We start from the raw sequence: 27,106 nt of genomic DNA on the forward strand, positions 1-27,106 counted from the left end.
ACTTATCTCTCAGAACTGAGCATGTGGAGAGACGTTCGTTCATCCAGCACCAAGGGAACGGGTTGCAGGAGAAACACTTACTCTGGTTTCTCAGTCTGTTTCCTAGTGCCGGTTTGAAGTGCCTGCCGTTTTCACTGTAAAACGGAGTTGGAGCTTGTACCTCCCCATATATATGTATGGAGTGGAGTTGGCAACTGAAAAGAAACTTTGTGTTCCCTTCAAGCTAGGTGAAGGACGGCTTTCACACACACTTATCTCTCAGAACTGAGCATGTGGAGAGACGTTCGTTCATCCAGCACCAAGGGAACGGGTTGCAGGAGAAACACTTACTCTGGTTTCTCAGTCTGTTTCCTAGTGCCGGTTTGAAGTGCCTGCCGTTTTCACTGTAAAACCGAGTTGGAGCTTGTACCTCCCCATACATATGTATGGAGTGGAGTTGGCAACTGAAAAGAAACTTTGTGTTCCCTTCAAGCTAGTTGAAGGACGGCTTTCACACACACTTATCTCTCAGAACTGAGCATGTGGAGAGACGTTCGTTCATCCAGCACCAAGGGAACGGGTTGCAGGAGAAACACTTACTCTGGTTTCTCAGTCTGTTTCCTAGTGCCGGTTTGAAGTGCCTGCCGTTTTCACTGTAAAACCGAGTTGGAGCTTGTACCTCCCCATACATATGTATGGAGTGGAGTTGGCAACTGAAAAGAAACTTTGTGTTCCCTTCAAGCTAGTTGAAGGACGGCTTTCACACACACTTATCTCTCAGAACTGAGCATGTGGAGAGACGTTCGTTCATCCAGCACCAAGGGAACGGGTTGCAGGAGAAACACTTACTCTGGTTTCTGAGTCTGTTTCCTGGTGCCGGTTTGAAGTGCCTGCCGTTTTCACTGTAAAACCGAGTTGGAGCTTGTACCTCCCCATACATATGTATGGAGTGGAGTTGGCAACTGAAAAGAAACTTTGTGTTCCCTTCAAGCTAGTTGAAGGACGGCTTTCACACACACTTATCTCTCAGAACTGAGCATGTGGAGAGACGTTCGTTCATCCAGCACCAAGGGAACGGGTTGCAGGAGAAACACTTACTCTGGTTTCTCAGTCTGTTTCCTAGTGCCGGTTTGAAGTGCCTGCCGTTTTCACTGTAAAACCGAGTTGGAGCTTGTACCTCCCCATATATATGTATGGAGTGGAGTTGGCAACTGAAAAGAAACTTTGTGTTCCCTTCAAGCTAGGTGAAGGACGGCTTTCACACACACTTATCTCTCAGAACTGAGCATGTGGAGAGACGTTCGTTCATCCAGCACCAAGGGAACGGGTTGCAGGAGAAACACTTACTCTGGTTTCTGAGTCTGTTTCCTGGTGCCGGTTTGAAGTGCCTGCCGTTTTCACTGTAAAACCGAGTTGGAGCTTGTACCTCCCCATATATATGTATGGAGTGGAGTTGGCAACTGAAAAGAAACTTTGTGTTCCCTTCAAGCTAGGTGAAGGACGGCTTTCACACACACTTATCTCTCAGAACTGAGCATGTGGAGAGACGTTCGTTCATCCAGCACCAAGGGAACGGGTTGCAGGAGAAACACTTACTCTGGTTTCTGATTCTGTTTCCTAGTGCCGGTTTGAAGTGCCTGCCGTTTTCACTGTAAAACCGAGTTGGAGCTTGTACCTCCCCATATATATGTATGGAGTGGAGTTGGCAACTGAAAAGAAACTTTGTGTTCCCTTCAAGCTAGGTGAAGGACGGCTTTCACACACACTTATCTCTCAGAACTGAGCATGTGGAGAGACGTTCGTTCATCCAGCACCAAGGGAACGGGTTGCAGGAGAAACACTTACTCTGGTTTCTCAGTCTGTTTCCTAGTGCCGGTTTGAAGTGCCTGCCGTTTTCACTGTAAAACCGAGTTGGAGCTTGTACCTCCCCTTATATATGTATGGAGTGGAGTTGGCAACTGAAAAGAAACTTTGTGTTCCCTTCAAGCTAGGTGAAGGACGGCTTTCACACACACTTATCTCTCAGAACAGAGCATGTGGAGAGACGTTCGTTCATCAAGCACCAAGGGAACGGTTTGCAGGAGAAACACTTACTCTGGTTTCTCAGTCTGTTTCCTAGTGCCGGTTTGAAGTGCCTGCCGTTTTCACTGTAAAACGGAGTTGGAGCTTGTACCTCCCCATATATATGTATGGAGTGGAGTTGGCAACTGAAAAGAAACTTTGTCTTCCCTTCAAGCTAGGTGAAGGACGGCTTTCACACACACTTATCTCTCAGAACTGAGCATGTGGAGAGACGTTCGTTCATCCAGCACCAAGGGAACGGGTTGCAGGAGAAACACTTACTCTGGTTTCTCAGTCTGTTTCCTAGTGCCGGTTTGAAGTGCCTGCCGTTTTCACTGTAAAACCGAGTTGGAGCTTGTACCTCCCCATATATATGTATGGAGTTGATTTGGCAACTGAAAAGAAACTTTGTGTTCCCTTCAAGCTAGGTGAAGGACGGCTTTCACACACACTTATCTCTCAGAACTGAGCATGTGGATAGACGTTCGTTCATCCAGCACCAAGGGAACGGGTTGCAGGAGAAACACTTACTCTGGCTTCTGAGTCTGTTTCTTAGTGCCGGTTTGAAGTGCCTGCCGTTTTCACTGTAAAAGCGAGTTGGAGCTTGTACCTCCCCATATATATGTATGGAGTGGAGTTGGCAACTGAAAAGAAACTTTGTGTTCCCTTCAAGCTAGGTGAAGGACGGCTTTCACACACACTTATCTCTCAGAACTGAGCATGTGGAGAGACGTTCGTTCATCCAGCACCAAGGGAACGGGTTGCAGGAGAAACACTTACTCTGGTTTCTGATTCTGTTTCCTAGTGCCGGTTTGAAGTGCCTGCCGTTTTCACTCTAAAACCGAGTTGGAGCTTGTACCTCCCCATATATATGTATGGAGTGGAGTTGGCAACTGAAAAGAAACTTGGTGTTCCCTTGAAGCTAGGTGAAGGACGGCTTTCACACACACTTATCTCTCAGAACTGAGCATGTGGAGAGACGTTCGTTCATCAAGCACCAAGGGAACGTGTTGCAGGAGAAACACTTACTCTGGTTTCTCAGTCTGTTTCCTAGTGCCGGTTTGAAGTGCCTGCCGTTTTCACTGTAAAACCGAGTTGGAGTTTGTACCTCCCCATATATATGTATGGAGTGGAGTTGGCAACTGAAAAGAAACTTTGTGTTCCCTTCAAGCTAGGTGAAGGACGGCTTTCACACACACTTATCTCTCAGAACTGAGCATGTGGAGAGACGTTCGTTCATCCAGCACCAAGGGAACGGGTTGCAGGAGAAACACTTACTCTGGTTTCTCAGTCTGTTTCCTAGTGCCGGTTTGAAGTGCCTGCCGTTTTCACTGTAAAACGGAGTTGGAGCTTGTACCTCCCCATATATATGTATGGAGTGGAGTTGGCAACTGAAAAGAAACTTTGTGTTCCCTTCAAGCTAGGTGAAGGACGGCTTTCACACACACTTATCTCTCAGAACTGAGCATGTGGAGAGACGTTCGTTCATCCAGCACCAAGGGAACGGGTTGCAGGAGAAACACTTACTCTGGTTTCTCAGTCTGTTTCCTAGTGCCGGTTTGAAGTGCCTGCCGTTTTCACTGTAAAACCGAGTTGGAGCTTGTACCTCCCCATACATATGTATGGAGTGGAGTTGGCAACTGAAAAGAAACTTTGTGTTCCCTTCAAGCTAGTTGAAGGACGGCTTTCACACACACTTATCTCTCAGAACTGAGCATGTGGAGAGACGTTCGTTCATCCAGCACCAAGGGAACGGGTTGCAGGAGAAACACTTACTCTGGTTTCTCAGTCTGTTTCCTAGTGCCGGTTTGAAGTGCCTGCCGTTTTCACTGTAAAACCGAGTTGGAGCTTGTACCTCCCCATACATATGTATGGAGTGGAGTTGGCAACTGAAAAGAAACTTTGTGTTCCCTTCAAGCTAGTTGAAGGACGGCTTTCACACACACTTATCTCTCAGAACTGAGCATGTGGAGAGACGTTCGTTCATCCAGCACCAAGGGAACGGGTTGCAGGAGAAACACTTACTCTGGTTTCTGAGTCTGTTTCCTAGTGCCAGTTTGAAGTGCCTGCCGTTTTCACTGTAAAACCGAGTTGGAGCTTGTACCTCCCCATATATATGTATGGAGTGGAGTTGGTAACTGAAAAGAAACTTTGTGTTCCCTTCAAGCTAGGTGAAGGACGGCTTTCACACACACTTATCTCTCAGAACTGAGCATGTGGAGAGACGTTCGTTCATCCAGCACCAAGGGAACGGGTTGCAGGAGAAACACTTACTCTGTTTTCTGAGTCTGTTTCCTGGTGCCGGTTTGAAGTGCCTGCCGTTTTCACTGTAAAACCGAGTTGGAGCTTGTACCTCCCCATATATATGTATGGAGTGGAGTTGGCAACTGAAAAGAAACTTTGTGTTCCCTTCAAGCTAGGTGAAGGACGGCTTTCACACACACTTATCTCTCAGAACTGAGCATGTGGAGAGACGTTCGTTCATCCAGCACCAAGGGAACGGTTTGCAGGAGAAACACTTACTCTGGTTTCTGAGTCTGTTTCCTAGTGCCGGTTTGAAGTGCCTGCCGTTTTTACTGTAAAACCGAGTTGGAGCTTGTACCTCCCCATATATATGTATGGAGTGGAGTTGGCAACTGAAAAGAAACTTTGTCTTCCCTTCAAGCTAGGTGAAGGACGGCTTTCACACACACTTATCTCTCAGAACTGAGCATGTGGAGAGACGTTCGTTCATCCAGCACCAAGGGAACGGGTTGCAGGAGAAACACTTACTCTGGTTTCTGAGTCTGTTTCCTAGTGCCAGTTTGAAGTGCCTGCCGTTTTCACTGTAAAACGGAGTTGGAGCTTGTACCTCCCCATATATATGTATGGAGTGGAGTTGGCAACTGAAAAGAAACTTTGTGTTCCCTTCAAGCTAGGTGAAGGACGGCTTTCACACACACTTATCTCTCAGAACTGAGCATGTGGAGAGACGTTCGTTCATCCAGCGCCAAGGGAACGGGTTGCAGGAGAAACACTTACTCTGGTTTCTGAGTCTGTTTCCTAGTGCCGGTTTGAAGTGCCTGCCGTTTTCACTATAAAACCGAGTTGGAGCTTGTACCTCCCCATATATATGTATGGAGTGGATTTGGCAACTGAAAAGAAACTTTGTGTTCCCTTCAAACTAGGTGAAGGACGGCTTTCACACACACTTATCTCTCAGAACTGAGCATGTGGAGAGACGTTCGTTCATCCAGCACCAAGGGAACGGGTTGCAGGAGAAACACTTACTCTGAATTCTCAGTCTGTTTCTTAGTGCCGGTTTGAAGTGCCTGCCGTTTTCACTGTAAAACCGAGTTGGAGCTTGTACCTCCCCATATATATGTATGGAGTTGATTTGGCAACTGAAAAGAAACTTTGTGTTCCCTTCAAGCTAGGTGAAGGACGGCTTTCACACACACTTATCTCTCAGAACTGAGCATGTGGAGAGACGTTCGTTCATCCAGCACCAAGGGAACGGGTTGCAGGAGAAACACTTACTCTGGTTTCTGAGTCTGTTTCCTAGTGCCGGTTTGAAGTGCCTGCCGTTTTTACTGTAAAACCGAGTTGGAGCTTGTACCTCCCCATATATATGTATGGAGTGGAGTTGGCAACTGAAAAGAAACTTTGTCTTCCCTTCAAGCTAGGTGAAGGACGGCTTTCACACACACTTATCTCTCAGAACTGAGCATGTGGAGAGACGTTCGTTCATCCAGCACCAAGGGAACGGGTTGCAGGAGAAACACTTACTCTGGTTTCTGAGTCTGTTTCCTAGTGCCAGTTTGAAGTGCCTGCCGTTTTCACTGTAAAACGGAGTTGGAGCTTGTACCTCCCCATATATATGTATGGAGTGGAGTTGGCAACTGAAAAGAAACTTTGTGTTCCCTTCAAGCTAGGTGAAGGACGGCTTTAACACACACTTATCTCTCAGAACTGAGCATGTGGAGAGACGTTCGTTCATCCAGCACCAAGGGAACGGGTTGCAGGAGAAACACTTACTCTGGTTTCTCAGTCTGTTTCCTAGTGCCGGTTTGAAGTGCCTGCCGTTTTCACTGTAAAACCGAGTTGGAGCTTGTACCTCCCCATATATATGTATGGAGTGGAGTTGGCAACTGAAAAGAAACTTTGTGTTCCCTTCAAGCTAGGTGAAGGACGGCTTTCACACACACTTATCTCTCAGAACTGAGCATGTGGAGAGACGTTCGTTCATCCAGCACCAAGGGAACGGGTTGCAGGAGAAACACTTACTCTGGTTTCTCAGTCTGTTTCCTAGTGCCGGTTTGAAGTGCCTGCCGTTTTCACTGTAAAACCGAGTTGGAGCTTGTACCTCCCCATACATATGTATGGAGTGGAGTTGGCAACTGAAAAGAAACTTTGTGTTCCCTTCAAGCTAGTTGAAGGACGGCTTTCACACACACTTATCTCTCAGAACTGAGCATGTGGAGAGACGTTCGTTCATCCAGCACCAAGGGAACGGGTTGCAGGAGAAACACTTACTCTGGTTTCTCAGTCTGTTTCCTAGTGCCGGTTTGAAGTGCCTGCCGTTTTCACTGTAAAACCGAGTTGGAGCTTGTACCTCCCCATACATATGTATGGAGTGGAGTTGGCAACTGAAAAGAAACTTTGTGTTCCCTTCAAGCTAGGTGAAGGACGGCTTTCACACACACTTATCTCTCAGAACTGAGCATGTGGAGAGACGTTCGTTCATCCAGCACCAAGGGAACGGGTTGCAGGAGAAACACTTACTCTGGTTTCTCAGTCTGTTTCCTAGTGCCGGTTTGAAGTGCCTGCCATTTTCACTGTAAAACCGAGTTGGAGCTTGTACCTCCCCATATATATGTATGGAGTGGTGTTGGCAACTGAAAGGAAACTTTGTGTTCCCTTCAAGCTAGGTGAAGGACGGCTTTCACACACACTTATCTCTCAGAACTGAGCATGTGGAGAGACGTTCGTTCATCCAGCACCAAGGGAACGGGTTGCAGGAGAAACACTTACTCTGGTTTCTGAGTCTGTTTCCTGGTGCCGGTTTGAAGTGCCTGCCGTTTTCACTGTAAAACCGAGTTGGAGCTTGTACCTCCCCATACATATGTATGGAGTGGAGTTGGCAACTGAAAAGAAACTTTGTGTTCCCTTCAAGCTAGTTGAAGGACGGCTTTCACACACACTTATCTCTCAGAACTGAGCATGTGGAGAGACGTTCGTTCATCCAGCACCAAGGGAACGGGTTGCAGGAGAAACACTTACTCTGGTTTCTCAGTCTGTTTCCTAGTGCCGGTTTGAAGTGCCTGCCGTTTTCACTGTAAAACCGAGTTGGAGCTTGTACCTCCCCATATATATGTATGGAGTGGAGTTGGCAACTGAAAAGAAACTTTGTGTTCCCTTCAAGCTAGGTGAAGGACGGCTTTCACACACACTTATCTCTCAGAACTGAGCATGTGGAGAGACGTTCGTTCATCCAGCACCAAGGGAACGGGTTGCAGGAGAAACACTTACTCTGGTTTCTGAGTCTGTTTCCTGGTGCCGGTTTGAAGTGCCTGCCGTTTTCACTGTAAAACCGAGTTGGAGCTTGTACCTCCCCATATATATGTATGGAGTGGAGTTGGCAACTGAAAAGAAACTTTGTGTTCCCTTCAAGCTAGGTGAAGGACGGCTTTCACACACACTTATCTCTCAGAACTGAGCATGTGGAGAGACGTTCGTTCATCCAGCACCAAGGGAACGGGTTGCAGGAGAAACACTTACTCTGGTTTCTGATTCTGTTTCCTAGTGCCGGTTTGAAGTGCCTGCCGTTTTCACTGTAAAACCGAGTTGGAGCTTGTACCTCCCCATATATATGTATGGAGTGGAGTTGGCAACTGAAAAGAAACTTTGTGTTCCCTTCAAGCTAGGTGAAGGACGGCTTTCACACACACTTATCTCTCAGAACTGAGCATGTGGAGAGACGTTCGTTCATCAAGCACCAAGGGAACGGTTTGCAGGAGAAACACTTACTCTGGTTTCTCAGTCTGTTTCCTAGTGCCGGTTTGAAGTGCCTGCCGTTTTCACTGTAAAACGGAGTTGGAGCTTGTACCTCCCCATATATATGTATGGAGTGGAGTTGGCAACTGAAAAGAAACTTTGTCTTCCCTTCAAGCTAGGTGAAGGACGGCTTTCACACACACTTATCTCTCAGAACTGAGCATGTGGAGAGACGTTCGTTCATCCAGCACCAAGGGAACGGGTTGCAGGAGAAACACTTACTCTGGTTTCTCAGTCTGTTTCCTAGTGCCGGTTTGAAGTGCCTGCCGTTTTCACTGTAAAACCGAGTTGGAGCTTGTACCTCCCCATATATATGTATGGAGTTGATTTGGCAACTGAAAAGAAACTTTGTGTTCCCTTCAAGCTAGGTGAAGGACGGCTTTCACACACACTTATCTCTCAGAACTGAGCATGTGGAGAGACGTTCGTTCATCCAGCACCAAGGGAACGGGTTGCAGGAGAAACACTTACTCTGGTTTCTCAGTCTGTTTCCTAGTGCCGGTTTGAAGTGCCTGCCGTTTTCACTGTAAAACCGAGTTGGAGCTTGTACCTCCCCATACATATGTATGGAGTGGAGTTGGCAACTGAAAAGAAACTTTGTGTTCCCTTCAAGCTAGGTGAAGGACGGCTTTCACACACACTTATCTCTCAGAACTGAGCATGTGGAGAGACGTTCGTTCATCCAGCACCAAGGGAACGGGTTGCAGGAGAAACACTTACTCTGGTTTCTCAGTCTGTTTCCTAGTGCCGGTTTGAAGTGCCTGCCATTTTCACTGTAAAACCGAGTTGGAGCTTGTACCTCCCCATATATATGTATGGAGTGGTGTTGGCAACTGAAAGGAAACTTTGTGTTCCCTTCAAGCTAGGTGAAGGACGGCTTTCACACACACTTATCTCTCAGAACTGAGCATGTGGAGAGACGTTCGTTCATCCAGCACCAAGGGAACGGGTTGCAGGAGAAACACTTACTCTGGTTTCTGAGTCTGTTTCCTGGTGCCGGTTTGAAGTGCCTGCCGTTTTCACTGTAAAACCGAGTTGGAGCTTGTACCTCCCCATACATATGTATGGAGTGGAGTTGGCAACTGAAAAGAAACTTTGTGTTCCCTTCAAGCTAGTTGAAGGACGGCTTTCACACACACTTATCTCTCAGAACTGAGCATGTGGAGAGACGTTCGTTCATCCAGCACCAAGGGAACGGGTTGCAGGAGAAACACTTACTCTGGTTTCTCAGTCTGTTTCCTAGTGCCGGTTTGAAGTGCCTGCCGTTTTCACTGTAAAACCGAGTTGGAGCTTGTACCTCCCCATATATATGTATGGAGTGGAGTTGGCAACTGAAAAGAAACTTTGTGTTCCCTTCAAGCTAGGTGAAGGACGGCTTTCACACACACTTATCTCTCAGAACTGAGCATGTGGAGAGACGTTCGTTCATCCAGCACCAAGGGAACGGGTTGCAGGAGAAACACTTACTCTGGTTTCTGAGTCTGTTTCCTGGTGCCGGTTTGAAGTGCCTGCCGTTTTCACTGTAAAACCGAGTTGGAGCTTGTACCTCCCCATATATATGTATGGAGTGGAGTTGGCAACTGAAAAGAAACTTTGTGTTCCCTTCAAGCTAGGTGAAGGACGGCTTTCACACACACTTATCTCTCAGAACTGAGCATGTGGAGAGACGTTCGTTCATCCAGCACCAAGGGAACGGGTTGCAGGAGAAACACTTACTCTGGTTTCTGATTCTGTTTCCTAGTGCCGGTTTGAAGTGCCTGCCGTTTTCACTGTAAAACCGAGTTGGAGCTTGTACCTCCCCATATATATGTATGGAGTGGAGTTGGCAACTGAAAAGAAACTTTGTGTTCCCTTCAAGCTAGGTGAAGGACGGCTTTCACACACACTTATCTCTCAGAACTGAGCATGTGGAGAGACGTTCGTTCATCCAGCACCAAGGGAACGGGTTGCAGGAGAAACACTTACTCTGGTTTCTCAGTCTGTTTCCTAGTGCCGGTTTGAAGTGCCTGCCGTTTTCACTGTAAAACCGAGTTGGAGCTTGTACCTCCCCTTATATATGTATGGAGTGGAGTTGGCAACTGAAAAGAAACTTTGTGTTCCCTTCAAGCTAGGTGAAGGACGGCTTTCACACACACTTATCTCTCAGAACTGAGCATGTGGAGAGACGTTCGTTCATCAAGCACCAAGGGAACGGTTTGCAGGAGAAACACTTACTCTGGTTTCTCAGTCTGTTTCCTAGTGCCGGTTTGAAGTGCCTGCCGTTTTCACTGTAAAACGGAGTTGGAGCTTGTACCTCCCCATATATATGTATGGAGTGGAGTTGGCAACTGAAAAGAAACTTTGTCTTCCCTTCAAGCTAGGTGAAGGACGGCTTTCACACACACTTATCTCTCAGAACTGAGCATGTGGAGAGACGTTCGTTCATCCAGCACCAAGGGAACGGGTTGCAGGAGAAACACTTACTCTGGTTTCTCAGTCTGTTTCCTAGTGCCGGTTTGAAGTGCCTGCCGTTTTCACTGTAAAACCGAGTTGGAGCTTGTACCTCCCCATATATATGTATGGAGTTGATTTGGCAACTGAAAAGAAACTTTGTGTTCCCTTCAAGCTAGGTGAAGGACGGCTTTCACACACACTTATCTCTCAGAACTGAGCATGTGGATAGACGTTCGTTCATCCAGCACCAAGGGAACGGGTTGCAGGAGAAACACTTACTCTGGCTTCTGAGTCTGTTTCTTAGTGCCGGTTTGAAGTGCCTGCCGTTTTCACTGTAAAAGCGAGTTGGAGCTTGTACCTCCCCATATATATGTATGGAGTGGAGTTGGCAACTGAAAAGAAACTTTGTGTTCCCTTCAAGCTAGGTGAAGGACGGCTTTCACACACACTTATCTCTCAGAACTGAGCATGTGGAGAGACGTTCGTTCATCCAGCACCAAGGGAACGTGTTGCAGGGGAAACACTTACTCTGGTTTCTGAGTCTGTTTCCTAGTGCCGGTTTGAAGTGCCTGCCGTTTTCACTCTAAAACCGAGTTGGAGCTTGTACCTCCCCATATATATGTATGGAGTGGAGTTGGCAACTGAAAAGAAACTTGGTGTTCCCTTGAAGCTAGGTGAAGGACGGCTTTCACACACACTTATCTCTCAGAACTGAGCATGTGGAGAGACGTTCGTTCATCAAGCACCAAGGGAACGTGTTGCAGGAGAAACACTTACTCTGGTTTCTCAGTCTGTTTCCTAGTGCCGGTTTGAAGTGCCTGCCGTTTTCACTGTAAAACCGAGTTGGAGTTTGTACCTCCCCATATATATGTATGGAGTGGAGTTGGCAACTGAAAAGAAACTTTGTGTTCCCTTCAAGCTAGGTGAAGGACGGCTTTCACACACACTTATCTCTCAGAACTGAGCATGTGGAGAGACGTTCGTTCATCCAGCACCAAGGGAACGGGTTGCAGGAGAAACACTTACTCTGGTTTCTCAGTCTGTTTCCTAGTGCCGGTTTGAAGTGCCTGCCGTTTTCACTGTAAAACGGAGTTGGAGCTTGTACCTCCCCATATATATGTATGGAGTGGAGTTGGCAACTGAAAAGAAACTTTGTGTTCCCTTCAAGCTAGGTGAAGGACGGCTTTCACACACACTTATCTCTCAGAACTGAGCATGTGGAGAGACGTTCGTTCATCCAGCACCAAGGGAACGGGTTGCAGGAGAAACACTTACTCTGGTTTCTCAGTCTGTTTCCTAGTGCCGGTTTGAAGTGCCTGCCGTTTTCACTGTAAAACCGAGTTGGAGCTTGTACCTCCCCATACATATGTATGGAGTGGAGTTGGCAACTGAAAAGAAACTTTGTGTTCCCTTCAAGCTAGTTGAAGGACGGCTTTCACACACACTTATCTCTCAGAACTGAGCATGTGGAGAGACGTTCGTTCATCCAGCACCAAGGGAACGGGTTGCAGGAGAAACACTTACTCTGGTTTCTCAGTCTGTTTCCTAGTGCCGGTTTGAAGTGCCTGCCGTTTTCACTGTAAAACCGAGTTGGAGCTTGTACCTCCCCATACATATGTATGGAGTGGAGTTGGCAACTGAAAAGAAACTTTGTGTTCCCTTCAAGCTAGTTGAAGGACGGCTTTCACACACACTTATCTCTCAGAACTGAGCATGTGGAGAGACGTTCGTTCATCCAGCACCAAGGGAACGGGTTGCAGGAGAAACACTTACTCTGGTTTCTGAGTCTGTTTCCTGGTGCCGGTTTGAAGTGCCTGCCGTTTTCACTGTAAAACCGAGTTGGAGCTTGTACCTCCCCATACATATGTATGGAGTGGAGTTGGCAACTGAAAAGAAACTTTGTGTTCCCTTCAAGCTAGTTGAAGGACGGCTTTCACACACACTTATCTCTCAGAACTGAGCATGTGGAGAGACGTTCGTTCATCCAGCACCAAGGGAACGGGTTGCAGGAGAAACACTTACTCTGGTTTCTCATTCTGTTTCCTAGTGCCGGTTTGAAGTGCCTGCCGTTTTCACTGTAAAACCGAGTTGGAGCTTGTACCTCCCCATATATATGTATGGAGTGGAGTTGGCAACTGAAAAGAAACTTTGTGTTCCCTTCAAGCTAGGTGAAGGACGGCTTTCACACACACTTATCTCTCAGAACTGAGCATGTGGAGAGACGTTCGTTCATCCAGCACCAAGGGAACGGGTTGCAGGAGAAACACTTACTCTGGTTTCTGAGTCTGTTTCCTGGTGCCGGTTTGAAGTGCCTGCCGTTTTCACTGTAAAACCGAGTTGGAGCTTGTACCTCCCCATATATATGTATGGAGTGGAGTTGGCAACTGAAAAGAAACTTTGTGTTCCCTTCAAGCTAGGTGAAGGACGGCTTTCACACACACTTATCTCTCAGAACTGAGCATGTGGAGAGACGTTCGTTCATCCAGCACCAAGGGAACGGGTTGCAGGAGAAACACTTACTCTGGTTTCTGATTCTGTTTCCTAGTGCCGGTTTGAAGTGCCTGCCGTTTTCACTGTAAAACCGAGTTGGAGCTTGTACCTCCCCATATATATGTATGGAGTGGAGTTGGCAACTGAAAAGAAACTTTGTGTTCCCTTCAAGCTAGGTGAAGGACGGCTTTCACACACACTTATCTCTCAGAACTGAGCATGTGGAGAGACGTTCGTTCATCCAGCACCAAGGGAACGGGTTGCAGGAGAAACACTTACTCTGGTTTCTCAGTCTGTTTCCTAGTGCCGGTTTGAAGTGCCTGCCGTTTTCACTGTAAAACCGAGTTGGAGCTTGTACCTCCCCTTATATATGTATGGAGTGGAGTTGGCAACTGAAAAGAAACTTTGTGTTCCCTTCAAGCTAGGTGAAGGACGGCTTTCACACACACTTATCTCTCAGAACAGAGCATGTGGAGAGACGTTCGTTCATCAAGCACCAAGGGAACGGTTTGCAGGAGAAACACTTACTCTGGTTTCTCAGTCTGTTTCCTAGTGCCGGTTTGAAGTGCCTGCCGTTTTCACTGTAAAACGGAGTTGGAGCTTGTACCTCCCCATATATATGTATGGAGTGGAGTTGGCAACTGAAAAGAAACTTTGTCTTCCCTTCAAGCTAGGTGAAGGACGGCTTTCACACACACTTATCTCTCAGAACTGAGCATGTGGAGAGACGTTCGTTCATCCAGCACCAAGGGAACGGGTTGCAGGAGAAACACTTACTCTGGTTTCTCAGTCTGTTTCCTAGTGCCGGTTTGAAGTGCCTGCCGTTTTCACTGTAAAACCGAGTTGGAGCTTGTACCTCCCCATATATATGTATGGAGTTGATTTGGCAACTGAAAAGAAACTTTGTGTTCCCTTCAAGCTAGGTGAAGGACGGCTTTCACACACACTTATCTCTCAGAACTGAGCATGTGGATAGACGTTCGTTCATCCAGCACCAAGGGAACGGGTTGCAGGAGAAACACTTACTCTGGCTTCTGAGTCTGTTTCTTAGTGCCGGTTTGAAGTGCCTGCCGTTTTCACTGTAAAAGCGAGTTGGAGCTTGTACCTCCCCATATATATGTATGGAGTGGAGTTGGCAACTGAAAAGAAACTTTGTGTTCCCTTCAAGCTAGGTGAAGGACGGCTTTCACACACACTTATCTCTCAGAACTGAGCATGTGGAGAGACGTTCGTTCATCCAGCACCAAGGGAACGGGTTGCAGGAGAAACACTTACTCTGGTTTCTGATTCTGTTTCCTAGTGCCGGTTTGAAGTGCCTGCCGTTTTCACTCTAAAACCGAGTTGGAGCTTGTACCTCCCCATATATATGTATGGAGTGGAGTTGGCAACTGAAAAGAAACTTGGTGTTCCCTTGAAGCTAGGTGAAGGACGGCTTTCACACACACTTATCTCTCAGAACTGAGCATGTGGAGAGACGTTCGTTCATCAAGCACCAAGGGAACGTGTTGCAGGAGAAACACTTACTCTGGTTTCTCAGTCTGTTTCCTAGTGCCGGTTTGAAGTGCCTGCCGTTTTCACTGTAAAACCGAGTTGGAGTTTGTACCTCCCCATATATATGTATGGAGTGGAGTTGGCAACTGAAAAGAAACTTTGTGTTCCCTTCAAGCTAGGTGAAGGACGGCTTTCACACACACTTATCTCTCAGAACTGAGCATGTGGAGAGACGTTCGTTCATCCAGCACCAAGGGAACGGGTTGCAGGAGAAACACTTACTCTGGTTTCTCAGTCTGTTTCCTAGTGCCGGTTTGAAGTGCCTGCCGTTTTCACTGTAAAACGGAGTTGGAGCTTGTACCTCCCCATATATATGTATGGAGTGGAGTTGGCAACTGAAAAGAAACTTTGTGTTCCCTTCAAGCTAGGTGAAGGACGGCTTTCACACACACTTATCTCTCAGAACTGAGCATGTGGAGAGACGTTCGTTCATCCAGCACCAAGGGAACGGGTTGCAGGAGAAACACTTACTCTGGTTTCTCAGTCTGTTTCCTAGTGCCGGTTTGAAGTGCCTGCCGTTTTCACTGTAAAACCGAGTTGGAGCTTGTACCTCCCCATACATATGTATGGAGTGGAGTTGGCAACTGAAAAGAAACTTTGTGTTCCCTTCAAGCTAGTTGAAGGACGGCTTTCACACACACTTATCTCTCAGAACTGAGCATGTGGAGAGACGTTCGTTCATCCAGCACCAAGGGAACGGGTTGCAGGAGAAACACTTACTCTGGTTTCTCAGTCTGTTTCCTAGTGCCGGTTTGAAGTGCCTGCCATTTTCACTGTAAAACCGAGTTGGAGCTTGTACCTCCCCATACATATGTATGGAGTGGAGTTGGCAACTGAAAAGAAACTTTGTGTTCCCTTCAAGCTAGTTGAAGGACGGCTTTCACACACACTTATCTCTCAGAACTGAGCATGTGGAGAGACGTTCGTTCATCCAGCACCAAGGGAACGGGTTGCAGGAGAAACACTTACTCTGGTTTCTGAGTCTGTTTCCTAGTGCCAGTTTGAAGTGCCTGCCGTTTTCACTGTAAAACCGAGTTGGAGCTTGTACCTCCCCATATATATGTATGGAGTGGAGTTGGCAACTGAAAAGAAACTTTGTGTTCCCTTCAAGCTAGGTGAAGGACGGCTTTCACACACACTTATCTCTCAGAACTGAGCATGTGGAGAGACGTTCGTTCATCCAGCACCAAGGGAACGGGTTGCAGGAGAAACACTTACTCTGGTTTCTCAGTCTGTTTCCTAGTGCCGGTTTGAAGTGCCTGCCATTTTCACTGCAAAACCGAGTTGGAGCTTGTACCTCCCCATATATATGTATGGAGTGGAGTTGGCAACTGAAAAGAAACTTTGTGTTCCCTTCAAGCTAGGTGAAGGACGGCTTTCACACACACTTATCTCTCAGAACTGAGCATGTGGAGAGACGTTCGTTCATCCAGCACCAAGGGAACGGGTTGCAGGAGAAACACTTACTCTGGTTTCTCAGTCTGTTTCCTAGTGCCGGTTTGAAGTGCCTGCCGTTTTCACTGTGAAACCGAGTTGGAGCTTGTACCTCCCCTTATATATGTATGGAGTTGATTTGGCAACTGAAAAGAAACTTTGTGTTCCCTTCAAGCTAGGTGAAGGACGGCTTTCACACACACTTATCTCTCAGAACTGAGCATGTGGAGAGACGTTCGTTCATCAAGCACCAAGGGAACGGTTTGCAGGAGAAACACTTACTCTGGTTTCTCAGTCTGTTTCCTAGTGCCGGTTTGAAGTGCCTGCCGTTTTCACTGTAAAACCGAGTTGGAGCTTGTACCTCCCCATATATATGTATGGAGTGGAGTTGGCAACTGAAAAGAAACTTTGTCTTCCCTTCAAGGTAGGTGAAGAACGGCTTTCACACACACTTATCTCTCAGAACTGAGCATGTGGAGAGACGTTCGTTCATCCAGCACCAAGGGAACGGGTTGCAGGAGAAACACTTACTCTGGTTTCTCAGTCTGTTTCGTAGTGCCGGTTTGAAGTGCCTGCCGTTTTCACTGTAAAACCGAGTTGGAGCTTGTACCTCCCCATATATTTGTATGGAGTGGAGTTGGCAACTGAAAAGAAACTTTGTGTTCCCTTCAAGCTAGGTGAAGGACGGCTTTCACACACACTTATCTCTCAGAACTGAGCATGTGGAGAGACGTTCGTTCATCCAGCACCAAGGGAACGGGTTGCAGGAGAAACACTTACTCTGGTTTCTGAGTCTGTTTCCTAGTGCCGGTTTGAAGTGCCTGCCGTTTTCACTGTAAAACCGAGTTGGAGCTTGTACCTCCCCATATATATGTATGGAGTGGAGTTGGCAACTGAAAAGAAACTTTGTGTTCCCTTCAAGCTAGGTGAAGGACGGCTTTCACACACACTTATCTCTCAGAACTGAGCATGTGGAGAGACGTTCGTTCATCCAGCACCAAGGGAACGGGTTGCAGGAGAAACACTTACTCTGGTTTCTGAGTCTGTTTCCTAGTGCCGGTTTGAAGTGCCTGCCGTTTTCACTGTAAAACCGAGTTGGAGCTTGTACCTCCCCATATATATGTATGGAGTGGAGTTGGCAACTGAAAAGAAACTTTGTGTTCCCTTCAAGCTAGGTGAAGGACGGCTTTCACACACACTTATCTCTCAGAACTGAGCATGTGGAGAGACGTTCGTTCATCCAGCACCAAGGGAACGGGTTGCAGGAGAAACACTTACTCTGGTTTCTGAGTCTGTTTCCTAGTGCCGGTTTGAAGTGCCTGCCGTTTTCACTGTAAAACCGAGTTGGAGCTTGTACCTCCCCATATATATGTATGGAGTGGAGTTGGCAACTGAAATGAAACTTTGTGTTCCCTTCAAGCTAGGTGAAGGACGGCTTTCACACACACTTATCTCTCAGAACTGAGCATGTGGATAGACGTTCGTTCATCCAGCACCAAGGGAACGGTTTGCAGGAGAAACACTTACTCTGGTTTCTCAGTCTGTTTCCTAGTGCCGGTTTGAAGTGCCTGCCGTTTTCACTGTAAAACCGAGTTGGAGCTTGTACCTCCCCATATATATGTATGGAGTGGAGTTGGCAACTGAAAAGAAACTTTGTGTTCCCTTCAAGCTAGGTGAAGGACGGCTTTCACACACACTTATCTCTCAGAACTGAGCATGTGGAGAGACGTTCGTTCATCCAGCACCAAGGGAACGTGTTGCAGGAGAAACACTTACTCTGGTTTTTGAGTCTGTTTCCTAGTGCCGGTTTGAAGTGCCTGCCGTTTTCACTGTAAAACCGAGTTGGAGCTTGTACCTCCCCATATATATGTATGGAGTGGAGTTGGCAACTGAAAAGAAACTTTGTGTTCCCTTCAAGCTAGGTGAAGGACGGCTTTCACACACACTTATCTCTCAGAACTGAGCATGTGGAGAGACGTTCGTTCATCCAGCACCAAGGGAACGGGTTGCAAGAGAAACACTTACTCTGGTTTCTCAGTCTGTTTCGTAGTGCCGGTTTGAAGTGCCTGCCGTTTTCACTGTAAAACCGAGTTGGAGCTTGTACCTCCCCATATATATGTATGGAGTGGAGTTGGCAACTGAAAAGAAACTTTGTGTTCCCTTCAAGCTAGGTGAAGGACGGCTTTCACACACACTTATCTCTCAGAACTGAGCATGTGGAGAGACGTTCGTTCATCCAGCACCAAGGGAACGGGTTGCAGGAGAAACACTTACTCTGGTTTCTGATTCTGTTTCCTAGTGCCGGTTTGAAGTGCCTGCCGTTTTCACTGTAAAACCGAGTTGGAGCTTGTACCTCCCCATATATATGTATGGAGTGGAGTTGGCAACTGAAAAGAAACTTTGTGTTCCCTTGAAGCTAGGTGAAGGACGGCTTTCACACACACTTATCTCTCAGAACTGTGCATGTGGAGAGACGTTCGTTCATCCAGCACCAAGGGAACGGGTTGCAGGAGAAACACTTACTCTGGTTTCTCAGTCTGTTTCCTAGTGCCGGTTTGAAGTGCCTGCCGTTTTCACTGTAAAACCGAGTTGGAGCTTGTACCTCCCCTTATATATGTATGGAGTTGATTTGGCAACTGAAAAGAAACTTTGTGTTCCCTTCAAGCTAGGTGAAGGACGGCTTTCACACACACTTATCTCTCAGAACTGAGCATGTGGAGAGACGTTCGTTCATCAAGCACCAAGGGAACGGTTTGCAGGAGAAACATTTACTCTGGTTTCTGAGTCTGTTTCCTAGTGCCGGTTTGAAGTGCCTGCCGTTTTCACTGTAAAACGGAGTTGGAGCTTGTACCTCCCCATATATATGTATGGAGTGGAGTTGGCAACTGAAAAGAAACTTTGTCTTCCCTTCAAGCTAGGTGAAGGACGGCTTTCACACACACTTATCTCTCAGAACTGAGCATGTGGAGAGACGTTCGTTCATCCAGCACCAAGGGAACGGGTTGCAGGAGAAACACTTACTCTGTTTTCTGAGTCTGTTTCCTAGTGCCGGTTTGAAGTGCCTGCCGTTTTCACTGTAAAACCGAGTTGGAGCTTGTACCTCCCCATATATATGTATGGAGTGGAGTTGGCAACTGAAAAGAAACTTTGTGTTCCCTTCAAGCTAGGTGAAGGACGGCTTTCACACACACTTATCTCTCAGAACTGAGCATGTGGAGAGACGTTCGTTCATCCAGCACCAAGGGAACGTGTTGCAGGAGAAACACTTACTCTGGCTTCTGAGTCTGTTTCTTAGTGCCGGTTTGAAGTGCCTGCCGTTTTCACTGTAAAACCGAGTTGGAGCTTGTACCTCCCCATATATATGTATGGAGTGGAGTTGGCAACTGAAAAGAAACTTTGTGTTCCCTTCAAGCTAGGTGAAGGACGGCTTTCACACACACTTATCTCTCAGAACTGAGCATGTGGAGAGACGTTCGTTCATCCAGCACCAAGGGAACGGGTTGCAGGAGAAACACTTACTCTGGTTTCTCAGTCTGTTTCCTAGTGCCGGTTTGAAGTGCCTGCCGTTTTCACTGTAAAACCGAGTTGGAGCTTGTACCTCCCCTTATATATGTATGGAGTTGATTTGGCAACTGAAAAGAAACTTTGTGTTCCCTTCAAGCTAGGTGAAGGACGGCTTTCACACACACTTATCTCTCAGAACTGAGCATGTGGAGAGACGTTCGTTCATCCAGCACCAAGGGAACGGGTTGCAGGAGAAACACTTACTCTGGTTTCTCAGTCTGTTTCCTAGTGCCGGTTTGAAGTGCCTGCCGTTTTCACTGTAAAACCGAGTTGGAGCTTGTACCTCCCCATATATATGTATGGAGTGGAGTTGGCAACTGAAAAGAAACTTTGTGTTCCCTTCAAGCTAGGTGAAGGACGGCTTTCACACACACTTATCTCTCAGAACTGAGCATGTGGAGAGACGTTCGTTCATCCAGCACCAAGGGAACGGGTTGCAGGAGAAACACTTACTCTGTTTTCTGAGTCTGTTTCCTAGTGCCGGTTTGAAGTGCCTGCCGTTTTCACTGTAAAACCGAGTTGGAGCTTGTACCTCCCCATATATATGTATGGAGTGGAGTTGGCAACTGAAAAGAAACTTTGTGTTCCCTTCAAGCTAGGTGAAGGACGGCTTTCACACACACTTATCTCTCAGAACTGAGCATGTGGAGAGACGTTCGTTCATCCAGCACCAAGGGAACGGGTTGCAGGAGAAACACTTACTCTGTTTTCTGAGACTGTTTCCTAGTGCCGGTTTGAAGTGCCTGCCGTTTTCACTGTAAAACCGAGTTGGAGCTTGTACCTCCCCATATATATGTATGGAGTGGAGTTGGCAACTGAAAAGAAACTTTGTGTTCCCTTCAAGCTAGGTGAAGGACGGCTTTCACACACACTTATCTCTCAGAACTGAGCATGTGGAGAGACGTTCGTTCATCCAGCACCAAGGGAACGGGTTGCAGGAGAAACACTTACTCTGGTTTCTGAGTCTGTTTCCTAGTGCCGGTTTGAAGTGCCTGCCGTTTTCACTGTAAAACCGAGTTGGAGCTTGTACCTCCCCATATATATGTATGGAGTGGAGTTGGCAACTGAAAAGAAACTTTGTGTTCCCTTCAAGCTAGGTGAAGGACGGCTTTCACACACACTTATCTCTCAGAACTGAGCATGTGGAGAGACGTTCGTTCATCCAGCACCAAGGGAACGGGTTGCAGGAGAAACACTTACTCTGGTTTCTGAGTCTGTTTCCTAGTGCCGGTTTGAAGTGCCTGCCGTTTTCACTGTAAAACCGAGTTGGAGCTTGTACCTCCCCATATATATGTATGGAGTGGAGTTGGCAACTGAAAAGAAACTTTGTGTTCCCTTCAAGCTAGGTGAAGGAAGCTTTCACACACACTTATCTCTCAGAACTGAGCATGTGGAGAGACGTTCGTTCATCCAGCACCAAGGGAACGGTTTGCAGGAGAAACACTTACTCTGGTTTCTCAGTCTGTTTCCTAGTGCCGGTTTGAAGTGCCTGCCGTTTTCACTGTAAAACCGAGTTGGAGCTTGTACCTCCCCATATATATGTATGGAGTGGAGTTGGCAACTGAAAAGAAACTTTGTGTTCCCTTCAAGCTAGGTGAAGGACGGCTTTCACACACACTTATCTCTCAGAACTGAGCATGTGGAGAGACGTTCGTTCATCCAGCACCAAGGGAACGGGTTGCAGGAGAAACACTTACTCTGGTTTCTGATTCTGTTTCCTATTGCCGGTTTGAAGTGCCTGTCGTTTTCACTGTAAAACCGAGTTGGAGCTTGTACCTCCCCATATATATGTATGGAGTGGAGTTGGCAACTGAAAAGAAACTTTGTGTTCCCTTCAAGCTAGGTGAAGGACGGCTTTCACACACACTTATCTCTCAGAACTGAGCATGTGGAGAGACGTTCGTTCATCCAGCACCAAGAGAACGCGTTGCAGGAGAAACACTTACTCTGGATTCTGAGTCTGTTTCCTAGTGCCGGTTAGAAGTGCCTGCCGTTTTCACTGTAAAACCGAGTTGGAGATTGTACCTCCCCATATATATGTATTTAGTGGTGTTGGCAACTGAAAAGAAACTTTGTGTTCCCTTCAAACTAGGTGAAGGACGGCTTTCACACACACTTATCTCTCAGAACTGAGCATGTGGAGAGACGTTCGTTCATCCAGCACCAAGGGAACGGGTTGCAGGAGAAACACTTACTCTGGTTTCTGAGTCTGTTTCCTAGTGCCGGTTTGAAGTGCCTGCCGTTTTCACTGTAAAACCGAGTTGGAGCTTGTACCTCCCCATATATATGTATGGAGTGGAGTTGGCAACTGAAAAGAAACTTTGTGTTCCCTTCAAGCTAGGTGAAGGACGGCTTTCACACACACTTATCTCTCAGAACTGAGCATGTGGAGAGACGTTCGTTCATCCAGCACCAAGGGAACGGGTTGCAGGAGAAACACTTACTCTGGTTTCTCAGTCTGTTTCCTAGTGCCGGTTTGAAGTGCCTGCCGTTTTCACTGTAAAACCGAGTTGGAGCTTGTACCTCCCCATATATATGTATGGAGTGGAGTTGGCAACTGAAAAGAAACTTTGTGTTCCCTTCAAGCTAGGTGAAGGACGGCTTTCACACACACTTATCTCTCAGAACTGAGCATGTGGAGAGACGTTCGTTCATCCAGCACCAAGGGAACGGGTTGCAGGAGAAACACTTACTCTGGTTTCTGAGTCTGTTTCCTAGTGCCGGTTTGAAGTGCCTGCCGTTTTCACTGTAAAACCGAGTTGGAGCTTGTACCTCCCCATATATATGTATGGAGTGGAGTTGGCAACTGAAAAGAAACTTTGTCTTCCCTTCAAGCTAGGTGAAGGACGGCTTTCACACACACTTATCTCTCAGAACTGAGCATGTGGAGAGACGTTCGTTCATCCAGCACCAAGGGAACGGGTTGCAGGTGAAACACTTACTCTGGTTTCTGAGTCTGTTTCCTAGTGCCGGTATGAAGTGCCTGCCGTTTTCACTGTAAAACCGAGTTGGAGCTTGTACCTCCCCATATATATGTATGGAGTGGAGTTGGCAACTGAAAAGAAACTTTGTGTTCCCTTCAAGCTAGGTGAAGGACGGCTTTCACACACACTTATCTCTCAGAACTGAGCATGTGGAGAGACGTTCGTTCATCCAGCACCAAGGGAACGAGTTGCAGGAGAAACACTTACTCTGGTTTCTCAGTCTGTTTCCTAGTGCCGGTTTGAAGTGCCTGCCTTTTTCACTGTAAAACCGAGTTGGAGCTTGTACCTCCCCATATATATGTATGGAGTGGAGTTGGCAACTGAAAAGAAACTTTGTGTTCCCTTCAAGCTAGGTGAAGGACGGCTTTCACACACACTTATCTCTCAGAACTGAGCATGTGGAGAGACGTTCGTTCATCCAGCACCAAGGGAACGGGTTGCAGGAGAAACACTTACTCTGGTTTCTCAGTCTGTTTCCTAGTGCCGGTTTGAAGTGCCTGCCGTTTTCACTGTAAAACCGAGTTGGAGCTTGTACCTCCCCATATATATGTATGGAGTGGAGTTGACAACTGAAAAGAAACTTTGTGTTCCCTTCAAGCTAGGTGAAGGACGGCTTTCACACACACTTATCTCTCAGAACTGAGCATGTGGAGAGACGTTCGTTCATCCAGCACCAAGAAAACGTGTTGCAGGAGAAACACTTACTCTGGTTTCTGAGTCTGTTTCCTAGTGCCGGTTTGAAGTGCCTGCCGTTTTCACTGTAAAACCGAGTTGGAGCTTGTACCTCCCCATATATATGTATGGAGTGGAGTTGGCAACTGAAAAGAAACTTTGTCTTCCCTTCAAGCTAGGTGAAGGACGGCTTTCACACACACTTATCTCTCAGAACTGAGCATGTGGAGAGACTTTCGTTCATCCAGCACCAAGGGAACGGGTTGCAGGAGAAACACTTACTCTGGTTTCTCAGTCTGTTTCCTAGTGCCGGTTTAAAGTGCCTGCCGTTTTCACTGTAAAACTTAGTTGGAGCTTGTACCTCCCCATATATATGTATGGAGTGGAGTTGGCACCTGAAAAGAAACTTTGTGTTCCCTTCAAGCTAGGTGAAGGACGGCTTTCACACACACTTATCTCTCAGAACTGAGCATGTGGAGAGACGTTCGTTCATCCAGCACCAAGGGAACGGGTTGCAGGAGAAACACTTACTCTGGTTTCTCAGTCTGTTTCCTAGTGCCGGTTTGAAGTGCCTGCCGTTTTCACTGTAAAACCGAGTTGGAGCTTGTACCTCCCCATATATATGTATGGAGTGGAGTTGGCAACTGAAAAGAAACTTTGTGTTCCCTTCAAGCTAGGTGAAGGACGGCTTTCACACACACTTATCTCTCAGAACTGAGCATGTGGAGAGACGTTCGTTCATCCAGCACCAAGGGAACGGGTTGCAGGAGAAACACTTACTCTGGTTTCTCAGTCTGTTTCCTAGTGCCGGTTTGAAGTGCCTGCCGTTTTCACTGTAAAACCGAGTTGGAGCTTGTACCTCCCCATATATATGTATGGAGTGGAGTTGACAACTGAAAAGAAACTTTGTGTTCCCTTCAAGCTAGGTGAAGGACGGCTTTCACACACACTTATCTCTCAGAACTGAGCATGTGGAGAGACGTTCGTTCATCCAGCACCAAGAGAACGTGTTGCAGGAGAAACACTTACTCTGGTTTCTGAGTCTGTTTCCTAGTGCCGGTTTGAAGTGCCTGCCGTTTTCACTGTAAAACCGAGTTGGAGCTTGTACCTCCCCATATATATGTATGGAGTGGAGTTGGCAACTGAAAAGAAACTTTGTCTTCCCTTCAAGCTAGGTGAAGGACGGCTTTCACACACACTTATCTCTCAGAACTGAGCATGTGGAGAGACTTTCGTTCATCCAGCACCAAGGGAACGGGTTGCAGGAGAAACACTTACTCTGGTTTCTCAGTCTGTTTCCTAGTGCCGGTTTGAAGTGCCTGCCGTTTTCACTGTAAAACCGAGTTGGAGCTTGTACCTCCCCATATATATGTATGGAGTGGAGTTGGCAACTGAAAAGAAACTTTGTGTTCCCTTCAAGCTAGGTGAAGGACGGCTTTCACACACACTTATCTCTCAGAACTGAGCATGTGGAAAGACATTCGTTCATCCAGCACCAAGGGAACGGGTTGCAGGAGAAACAATTACTCTGGTTTCTCAGTCTGTTTCCTAGTGCCGGTTTGAAGTGCCTGCCGTTTTCACTGTAAAACCGAGTTGGAGCTTGTACCTCCCCATATATATGTATGGAGTGGAGTTGGCAACTGAAAAGAAACTTTGTGTTCCCTTCAAGCTAGGTGAAGGACGGCTTTCACACACACTTATCTCTCAGAACTGAGCATGTGGAGAGACGTTCGTTCATCCAGCACCAAGGGAACGGGTTGCAGGAGAAACACTTACTCTGGTTTCTGAGTCTGTTTCCTAGTGCCGGTTTGAAGTGCCTGCCGTTTTCACTGTAAAACGGAGTTGGAGCTTGTACCTCCCCATATATATGTATGGAGTGGAGTTGGCAACTGAAAAGAAACTTTGTGTTCCCTTCAAGCAAGGTGAAGGACGGCTTTCACACACACTTATCTCTCAGAACTGAGCATGTGGAGAGACGTTCGTTCATCCAGCACCAAGGGAACGGGTTGCAGGAGAAACACTTACTCTGGTTTCTCAGTCTGTTTCCTAGTGCCGGTTTGAAGTGCCTGCCGTTTTCACTGTAAAACCGAGTTGGAGCTTGTACCTCCCCATATATATGTATGGAGTGGAGTTGGCAACTGAAAAGAAACTTTGTGTTCCCTTCAAGCTAGGTGAAGGACGGCTTTCACACACACTTATCTCTCAGAACTGAGCATGTGGAGAGACGTTCGTTCATCCAGCACCAAGGGAACGGGTTGCAGGAGAAACACTTACTCTGGTTTCTCAGTCTGTTTCCTAGTGCCGGTTTGAAGTGCCTGCCGTTTTCACTGTAAAACCGAGTTGGAGCTTGTACCTCCCCATATATATGTATGGAGTGGAGTTGGCAACTGAAAAGAAACTTTGTGTTCCCTTCAAGCTAGGTGAAGGACGGCTTTCACACACACTTATCTCTCAGAACTGAGCATGTGGAGAGACGTTCGTTCATCCAGCACCAAGGGAACGGGTTGCAGGAGAAACACTTACTCTGGTTTCTCAGTCAGTTTCCTTGTGCCGGTTTGAAGTGCCTGCTGTTTTCACTGTAAAACCGAGTTGGAGCTTGTACCTCCCCATATATATGTATGGAGTGGAGTTGGCAACTGAAAAGAAACTGTGTCTTCCCTTCAAGCTAGGTGAAGGACGGCTTTCACACACACTTATCTCTCAGAACTGAGCATGTGGAGAGACGTTCGTTCATCCAGCACCAAGGGAACGGGTTGCAGGAGAAACACTTACTCTGGTTTCTCAGTCTGTTTCCTAGTGCCGGTTTGAAGTGCCTGCCGTTTTCACTGTAAAACCGAGTTGGAGCTTGTACCTCCCCATATATATGTATGGAGTGGAGTTGGCAACTGAAAAGAAACTTGGTGTTCCCTTCAAGCTAGGTGAAGGACGGCTTTCACACACACTTATCTCTCAGAACTGAGCATGTGGAGAGACGTTCGTTCATCCAGCACCAAGGGAACGGGTTGCAGGAGAAACACTTACTCTGGTTTCTCAGTCTGTTTCCTAGTGCCGGTTTGAAGTGCCTGCCGTTTTCACTGTAAAACCGAGTTGGAGCTTGTACCTCCCCATATATATGTATGGAGTGGAGTTGGCAACTGAAAAGAAACTTTGTGTTCCCTTCAAGCTAGGTGAAGGACGGCTTTCACACACACTTATCTCTCAGAACTGAGCATGTGGAGAGACGTTCGTTCATCCAGCACCAAGGGAACGGGTTGCAGGAGAAACACTTACTCTGGTTTCTCAGTCTGTTTCCTTGTGCCGGTTTGAAGTGCCTGCCGTTTTCACTGTAAAACCGAGTTGGAGCTTGTACCTCCCCATATATATGTATGGAGTGGAGTTGGCAACTGAAAAGAAACTTTGTGTTCCCTTCAAGCTAGGTGAAGGACGGCTTTCACACACACTTATCTCTCAGAACTGAGCATGTGGAGAGACGTTCATTCATCCAGCACCAAGGGAACGGGTTGCAGGAGAAACACTTACTCTGGTTTCTCAGTCTGTTTCCTAGTGCCGGTTTGAAGTGCCTGCCGTTTTCACTGTAAATCCTAATTGGAGCTTGTACCTCCCCATATATATGTATGGAGTGGAGTTGGCAACTGAAAAGAAACTTTGTGTTCCCTTCAAGCTAGGTGAAGGACGGCTTTCACACACACTTATCTCTCAGAACTGAGCATGTGGAGAGACGTTCGTTCATCCAGCACCAAGGGAACGGTTTGCAGGAGAAACACTTACTCTGGTTTCTGAGTCTGTTTCCTAGTGCCGGTTTGAAATGCCTGCCGTTTTCACTGTAAAACCGAGTTGGAGCTTGTACCTCCCCATATATATGTATGGAGTGGAGTTGGCAACTGAAAAGAAACTTTGTGTTC

This window comes from Vicugna pacos, chromosome 14 (assembly GCF_048564905.1).
Source record: "Vicugna pacos chromosome 14, VicPac4, whole genome shotgun sequence".
In the NCBI taxonomy this organism is placed as follows: Eukaryota; Metazoa; Chordata; class Mammalia; order Artiodactyla; family Camelidae; genus Vicugna; species Vicugna pacos.